This window comes from Conger conger, chromosome 17, assembly GCF_963514075.1.
Source record: "Conger conger chromosome 17, fConCon1.1, whole genome shotgun sequence".
Taxonomy (NCBI): Eukaryota; Metazoa; Chordata; class Actinopteri; order Anguilliformes; family Congridae; genus Conger; species Conger conger.
This window is the reverse complement of record NC_083776.1, coordinates 18,216,864-18,224,667: the sequence shown is the minus strand read 5'-3', so window position 1 is coordinate 18,224,667 and position 7,804 is coordinate 18,216,864.

Below are 7,804 nucleotides of genomic sequence, written 5' to 3'. Positions count from 1 at the left end.
TATACCAGTCCATGCACAGGTAGAAGGTAACAAGCAAATAGGTGGAAGTACCGGTGTCCTTGAGGGACAAAAGGTAAAACTGAAAGCAGACACTTCCCTACAGGTAGCGGCTCCTGGATTAATCAAACCATTAACATCCCAGTATGATTAGAGGTGTGTGTCTAGCCAGGGTCTGGTTGCCTGTAATTACTATATGCAGCACAGCAGGAAGATTAGACCTTTTAATGACTGTTGGGTCTGGACAGCCAAACGGCAGGTAAGAAGCTCACTTATCCACATTTGGAAACATCGGTCTTTTTACTAAATGTGTTGTGTAAGGTGCCTAACAGTAATGTAATATAATGTTTTCCGCTCAGTCTTGGGGAAGTTAAGCGAGGCCGAAGGCTAATCCGACAACAGAAGACGTGCCAAAAACGTATCCATTAGAATCTGCACAGCAATCAGGCTCTGTTGAGTGCCAGCATCTCCAAAGCGCCCTCTGTTATCTCCATCTGCCTTTCTTACAGACTCCATCGGTTTTCTTTCAGTGGTAATGAAGACAGTGGAGAGCTACAAGAGTCCGATATTGGCATCTGACAAGAGCACTGCCCCTTCCAGACAGACTGCCATTTCTATTAAAACCCAGGGGTGTGCAACAAGGGCCAATCCACTTCCGATTCTGTGCCAAATTCTTCTCTTAATTATTTCATTAGCTGAAATCAAAAACTAGTATAATCGAAAACTAGTATAAGCACCGGCTACAGCTGCAGACTGCTAAGTGTATCCTAAAGAATGTACCGAGTTCAAGTTCAGAAGTGTACCAGCGTAGTTTATTGAGTGGTCAGAAAACTAAAACTAAAGAAACTGGTTGGAACAAAAACCAGCACACAGACTTGCCCTCCAGGACTTAAGCCCCATGTATAAGACACATCTCTTTCTAACTGCCCAGGAGTGAACCAAGATCTGCACAAAGGTCCAGAACACAGGTAACGTTACCTGTGAGATCAATGAATAAATGTGGTCAGGTACTGCACCTAATAAGAAAGAATATGAACAGGTCAACATGGTAATCACTCCAAATTCATGGAAAGTCCATCAAAAAAGTATTAATGAAGCCAGAGTCCTTTTGTTTTTTATTTCATTTTTATTTAAGCACCTTGCACTGGGGCACTTTTTCTGCACTACAATGCATTAATAAAAAGAACACATTTTTTCTTGCTATCTTGGCTTCTTTAAATTCTTTTGCAATTGACTTTCCTTTTGAGCAGAACGCAAGTTTTCTGCTGGATGCTTTAAACGTTACCTGTGAGAACACAGCAGGCCCAGGTGTGGACAGACCAGGTTAAGCAGCTCAGGTGTGAATGATGAACTTTGGTGAACACACCCAGCCTGGTAGGATCCCTCGGTTTTGTAGGCCCGAGAGGAAACAAATGGGCAATTCCATGTCAGCTCGACAAACTTTCGATCTGTGTCTTCACACATTTTAATGAGATTTAGCATGCTGATTTGGCCTGAAGGCCCATCTCTGATTTTTTTTTTTTTTTGCAAATCTGATTACGAAGATTCACTCATAACTCTGTCACCTTTCATTTTGGGTTGAACATAATATCTATTTAAAAGATGGTGAAGACCTAGTATACAGTGATATAAGAACCATTTCACCCAGATTAATAATCCGAGTCATTTCGGCTCCAGGAGTCTCTTATAAGGGCAAGTCAGCATGCTAAATCTCATTAAAATCTGGGACTATGCAGCCCAAATCTGTGTTGAGTCAACATGGAATTACCCAAATTGGACATCAAACAGATATTTATGCTCCAAAAGACACACCTGTGTCTGCCACCTGGGCCTACCTGTGTCAGCACATACATCAGGACAGGTAAAACTGCACACTGTTCACTATATTCCTGCTGCTGATTAAAATCAGTATAGACATGCCCAGAAATGTGTTGTTTGTAGCTAATTCAGTTTCAGATGTTTTTCACAAGGGTATACCACCGCAAAGGCAATTTTCTGAAATAATTCATCTCAGAGCAGGGGTTTGTTTAGAGATACAAATTATTTTCATCTTTCATCTGCCAGATCTGTCTTGTCTTCTAAGTACTGCATGTGTTTACTGGTTCTGGTTTCTTGATACTTCACTTAATATACTTGCAATGTACTGAAGTATTAATCATATTTCAGAGAAATAAGTAGGTGCCCTTCAGGATTAAAGTCATGTAGAAACGCACCTTTGGAGGCGGAGGATTTCAAGTGCAATTTCAGTCAACAAACATTTCTATGTGAGATGAAGCTTTGTAAAAGAAAACCAAAAAATAAAAAACGAAACTTTGTAATCTCACTCGGTTGGATGCAAACTCTCAAAATACCCACGAAAAAGCTGCCGCTTCATTGTGCGCCAATCTTGATCCAGCTGATCTCAAAAAGAGCTTGAGAAGTGAACAAGATGAGCTTGGCTTAAATAGGAAAGCCACTAACCGCAGACCAAGGCTGCTGCACTCTATTCAGAAAGCTCTCACACTGGGGTAATGGAGCCATTCCCACCGAATCATCGACATAGGCTGCCCTTTTTTTGTGTGCTTATTTTGGAATATGTGCTTTTTGAATGCAATCTTCCCCAATTGGGGGTATTCCATTTCTCATACTGACACGAGGCCCTCCGTTGGGAGATACGTGTTGCTCATTCTTCTCTGTTACTTGGTTGAAATTACAGTGGGCGCTACGGTCTAATAACACCTAGTGCAAGAGCAGGGCACACGGCACAAAAAATGAACCTTATTTGTCTTTATCTGTATCTGAAGATAATTTCCGATGGCGTCGGTTGGGATCATTGCAGCTGGGTCCAGCACAGATTAATAAGATGACACAATATTGGAGTAAGACCCAAAGCATTCTGCACAAAAGCCACCTTCATGTTTTATCATGCACCTTCCCCGAAAGAGAAATGTTCCTGACTGCCAGTAAATGACAAAGTGAATATCGCCGATCCTTTAGTCATCTCTGTCAGGAGATTAAACTGCAAGAGCGGGGCTGGGGACTTCAGAAACTGACCCCATCGATTTCTCACCTCCGCTATTAAAGCTCTGGCGCAGAGCGATGGTCAGTCAAACTCATCTTAGAAGCCCCGACAGTTTTAACACACCTCAATTTGTCTTCAATCTCCATTGCCGCCGAAACAAATCCGCTCTTTAGACGTGCCGTGACATGAAAAGGTGACGCACGCGCTCGACAGGAAGGACTTGCAACTCCAAGGGAATTAGGTTTTTTTCACTCTTTGCAAGAATCCCTTGATTCCACCTAATGGAATCAATATTTTGGTCTTCATTAGTCTAAAAAGCCATCGGTCTGAGGTGTTCGATATCTCCCGATGTGCTGACTTGAGGAATGAGAATGAAAGTGTGCTTTTGCTAACTACAGAGGCCAGTGGAGCACCCAAAGGTAAATCCATGGCCAAACAATCATCAGGACCAGCACACAAGGTATAATTCCACCACAATTAATCATTGTAACACCAGAGGAACAATTTAAAGGATGATACCTTGTGTAAGTAAGAGTTCAGAGTTGCTGTAAGGTGTATTTCTTCACTTTGAAGGAGGTAGGCTACTGAATCATATAGGCTTCATGTCTTTCTGCTAAGTTAACACATTATGCTAACATGTAAATTGAGCCAGTGAATGCACAAAAATGAAAATGAAATCGACCACATTTAAGTCTGGGTAAGTCTGAAAAAAGGTGTATTTCCCAAAATGTTGGTGTTTTCCTTTAAGTGTTCAGCGGTGGCGCTGAGAAGGTTTGCGCTTGACCCGAACTTGATGATGATTCCAGCCACTGTCACTCAATCCAGCTGTCAATTTGCATGGACGTTCAGGGGGAAATGATCCTTCCTGGAAAAATTGCACGGTGACAAATTTACTGCAAGACTGCAGTCTGCCCTCTCTGGAAAAACCATGAATTTTGACTTCAAAGTCACAGAAGGGCATGAAGCAATAACTGCTCTGCACACCGCGGTAAACACTCCTCCTCCCCTGTCCTTAAAGGATTCATGCCCCGCTGATTTCCATCATATTACAGCTGCTTGAGAACGGTATTTACATTTCAGCAGTTACAGGATTGGTTCACCTTTTGGGCCTACAGGGACCGATCGTCTGAGCCAGCAGCATAGACTTCCCGTGCCCACACACACACACATCCACTCCATCAGACACCCTGTGTCATTGTGTCATGATCTGTTCCATCTTTCATTCCAATTTCAACACATTACCTCCCACATCTTCATTACATTTTATCTTCAGGAACACATCCAGGACAGCTCATCTTGATAAAGAAACATGCTAAACCTTTTCCATGCCTCATTATCACATGCAGGTGTGTAATCCATATTATGCAAGGGCACAACATGTTTTAATCTAAAATGCACTGCCAGAGTATACATGTGCACAACGCATCACCTTGCCTCTGGTGCCTTCCTTGCTGGTCTAATTTAGTTGCCAATTTCAGTTTACACAATTAATTGTTCAGCATGAATCCCATCAAAACAGGCCCAAAAACTACAGGATAAAAACATGGATCCCTGGCTTCAACTACACCAATAGTTGAAAATGCAAAATGTGGGGTTTGTATTAAAAATTCTAATAATACAGCACTGTATTTTCCAGACCACAGATTATGATTGTTAAACTCTAAATGATAAATCGTCTTACACGCAATAAAAATAATTCTCCATCTTAAACATAGGTTAGTTTAAAAAAGGTTATTTGAGAGAAACATCCAAGTTTGTGAAATGGCAGGGTTTTGATACTCTGGATAAAATGTAGCAGCGTGAAGCTCTGAAATGGCCCGCTGATACAGGAAAGCACTCAGCATGGAAACAGAATCAAAATGACCGGTAAAATGCTTCAAAAAGACAGCACAGCACATAATGGACTCGGTTCACCCGACACTGCTTAATGAGAAAGTTCAATATCACAGTCCAGTCACTAAAGCAATTTCCAACTGTCTTTGGTTAATAAGCTTCTCTGATTTTTGTTCCCCTTTGTTCTTCTCCAAGGCACTGGGGATTAAAGGCAACTGTTGATTTGTTTCTTTGAGGGCATTTATCATCCATTTCAAGGGAAAGAACCTCATTTGCGAGAGCATGGCAGACTGATGTGGTAGTAACAACAGATCTAGTGCATACATCTCACAAAAACCTTCCACATTGACGAAATGTAAATTCATGAAAAAAAAGCAATGCTAGCTTGAGCAAAGTCATTATTGAAATAATAATGATGGAATTAAAAATGCTTCTATAGGTATACATTGCAGCGAGTCCGAATCCTTACTATTCAACGAGTTAACATAATAAAATTGCCAATTGAGAATACAAACGCAAATTGAAAATGAGGAGTCGCGTAATTCCATGGAATAAAGCCGTGTTAAATTGATAAATTACATTTCTTCCCTTCACTGCAAGTTTTCAAAAACACGATTAGCATTATACAACAGTAGCAGAATTTGACACAATATAAATGAATACGGTTTGGAAATGTATTAAAGATTTATATTAATTTACATTCCACGTGATAACGTCGCACAATTAACATAAGCCTACGGTAGATTGTATATTGTACAATTTCTTCTTCTTTTTTAACATATTTTATGGTTTTTTTGTTTGTTTTTTACAGCCGTTCAAATGATTTTAAAGTAGGTAGCGATGTTCATTTCGAGAGGTAAAGTCGAATCAGTCGTTTAAAGACTAAAATGTATGCAGTAGGCTAATATAGTCTACCCTAGAGAAACACAGATGAATATAGGTGCAGCCTTTCAATTCGTTAAAATTGAAGAACGCGGTACTTCCTACAAAATATGCAAATACACTATAATGAAAAACTATCTGTAAGACAGTACAGACCGTTGTCACATAAGCAAAACGGTATCATTCCAAACGCAGTATTTGTGTCCTGAAGCGACAAATCTACTACTAAATCTACTGTGAATAGCAGCAATTAGTACGGCACCCTCCAAAACTGTACTTCAAATGACTTACTCGTCTCCAGCCATCGATTCAGTCAGTTCATTATTTCGAGCATATGGAATTCAACAGGCGTCCTCCACCTCCAGGTCAATGCGACTTCTCCACTCCTACCGACGACCTGCGCGTCCGTCGATAAACAGTTCGAGATCCCAACCCGACCCACGCTCAGCAGAGCTCACTGTGGCAGCTACGAGACGCATCTTCCTATTTTACGCTCATACAGAAGGACGTCACCTTCATTTCAAGCAGACTCGCCGTGTGCGTTTAAAAACTAGTTTAATAGGACCACTGCTGTTTACAAATCAAAGGCGTACTTAGGCTACCTTTGCGTTTGCACCGACGTTGTAGCTACCGCTAGAAGTAATTTTATAGAGACATAAAAACATTTTTATATGACACAACCTAAAGGACTTTGTGAGCCAGTTTCATGAAAATCATTTGTCTAATTATTTGTGTCGTCAGTCGCTGACGTTTGATTCACCTGTTGTTGTTATTGTTGTTGTGCTTAGAACCAGTAAGAGCTATTAAATCAGCAGCGCTAACCGCTTGGCTTCTGCAAGACCACAAGCGCTTTGGCACTCATACAATACTGACAGTGGACAAAAATAGACCGTGGGTCATGGCGTGAAGGGATGCGCTGATATTATTCAGAGGAAAGTGGTTTCAATTAGGCGTGTGTCGCAGCAGAAATAATGGAATACAAATCCGTGCATTTATTGGAAAAATATAAGGTAATTTATTCCAGCATTATTGTCCAGTTGAATGTTTTTGGGTTTTTTCTTCTAGTTACATTCAGTGGGCTCCAGATTTATTGACACCCTTGATAAATATGCAAAACAGGTTCCACAATTAGTGGCACTGCTGGTTTTATACCGCTGCCAAAAATGACAACTATGATTATTTTCCTATAATTTGTGATAAGACACATTTGGAGGGATTTTTGACCATTCCTCCATGCAGAACGTATTGATATCATTGGGATACCCCCCTCTTCAGTTCAGACCACAAGTTTTTCATGAGATTTAAATCAGGACACTTTGATGGCTATTGCAGAACATGTTTGTTGTTTTTATTCTGTTTTTTAAATCTTAAAGATTTGGATGCATATGTGGAGTCATTATCCTGCTGGACAATTTACCTATGACCAAGGCAAAGATTTTATGGCAAGATTTCTCGGTACTTTGTTGAATTCTTGGTGCCATTGATTTTAAATGGTGCCCCTGGAACACTGGCAGCAAAACATCTCCAAAACCTCAATGACCCACCGCCATATTTGATGAGGTGCTTCTCCTTGTTTGCATTCCATTTTGCGACCCAAACATGTCAATGGTGTATTATGATCTGACCATAGCACTCTCTTCCAGTCCTAATTACAGTGAGGTTTGGAAACTCGGAAACTACTTGGTTTTGTTTATTGTGCTCAGTGAGGGCTGTCTTTGTGCCACCCTCCCAAAGAGTTTGTTGGTATGGAAGCAGACAACCAATCACTGAAATTCTTAAACTAGGATCCTTGCATTACTTATGGCCTCCCTCAACATTGTCCTCACCATCCGTGGGGATAAAATGCACTAGCTTCCTCTTCCGGGCACGTTATGCTCTTTTATTATTTCCCATACAGTGCTAAGCGGGATGTTTAACCGTGCATGTATTTATTTTGAACCCATTACTCGATTTGTGGTGGTCAATTACAATCTGTGACTTCTGAATTGACAGTTCTTTGGATTTTCCCATGCTGGTGGTTGACAAAGGGACTTTGCATGCTTACTACCTAATTTTTATACTCTAGTGAAACAGGAAGTGATGGAATGACAC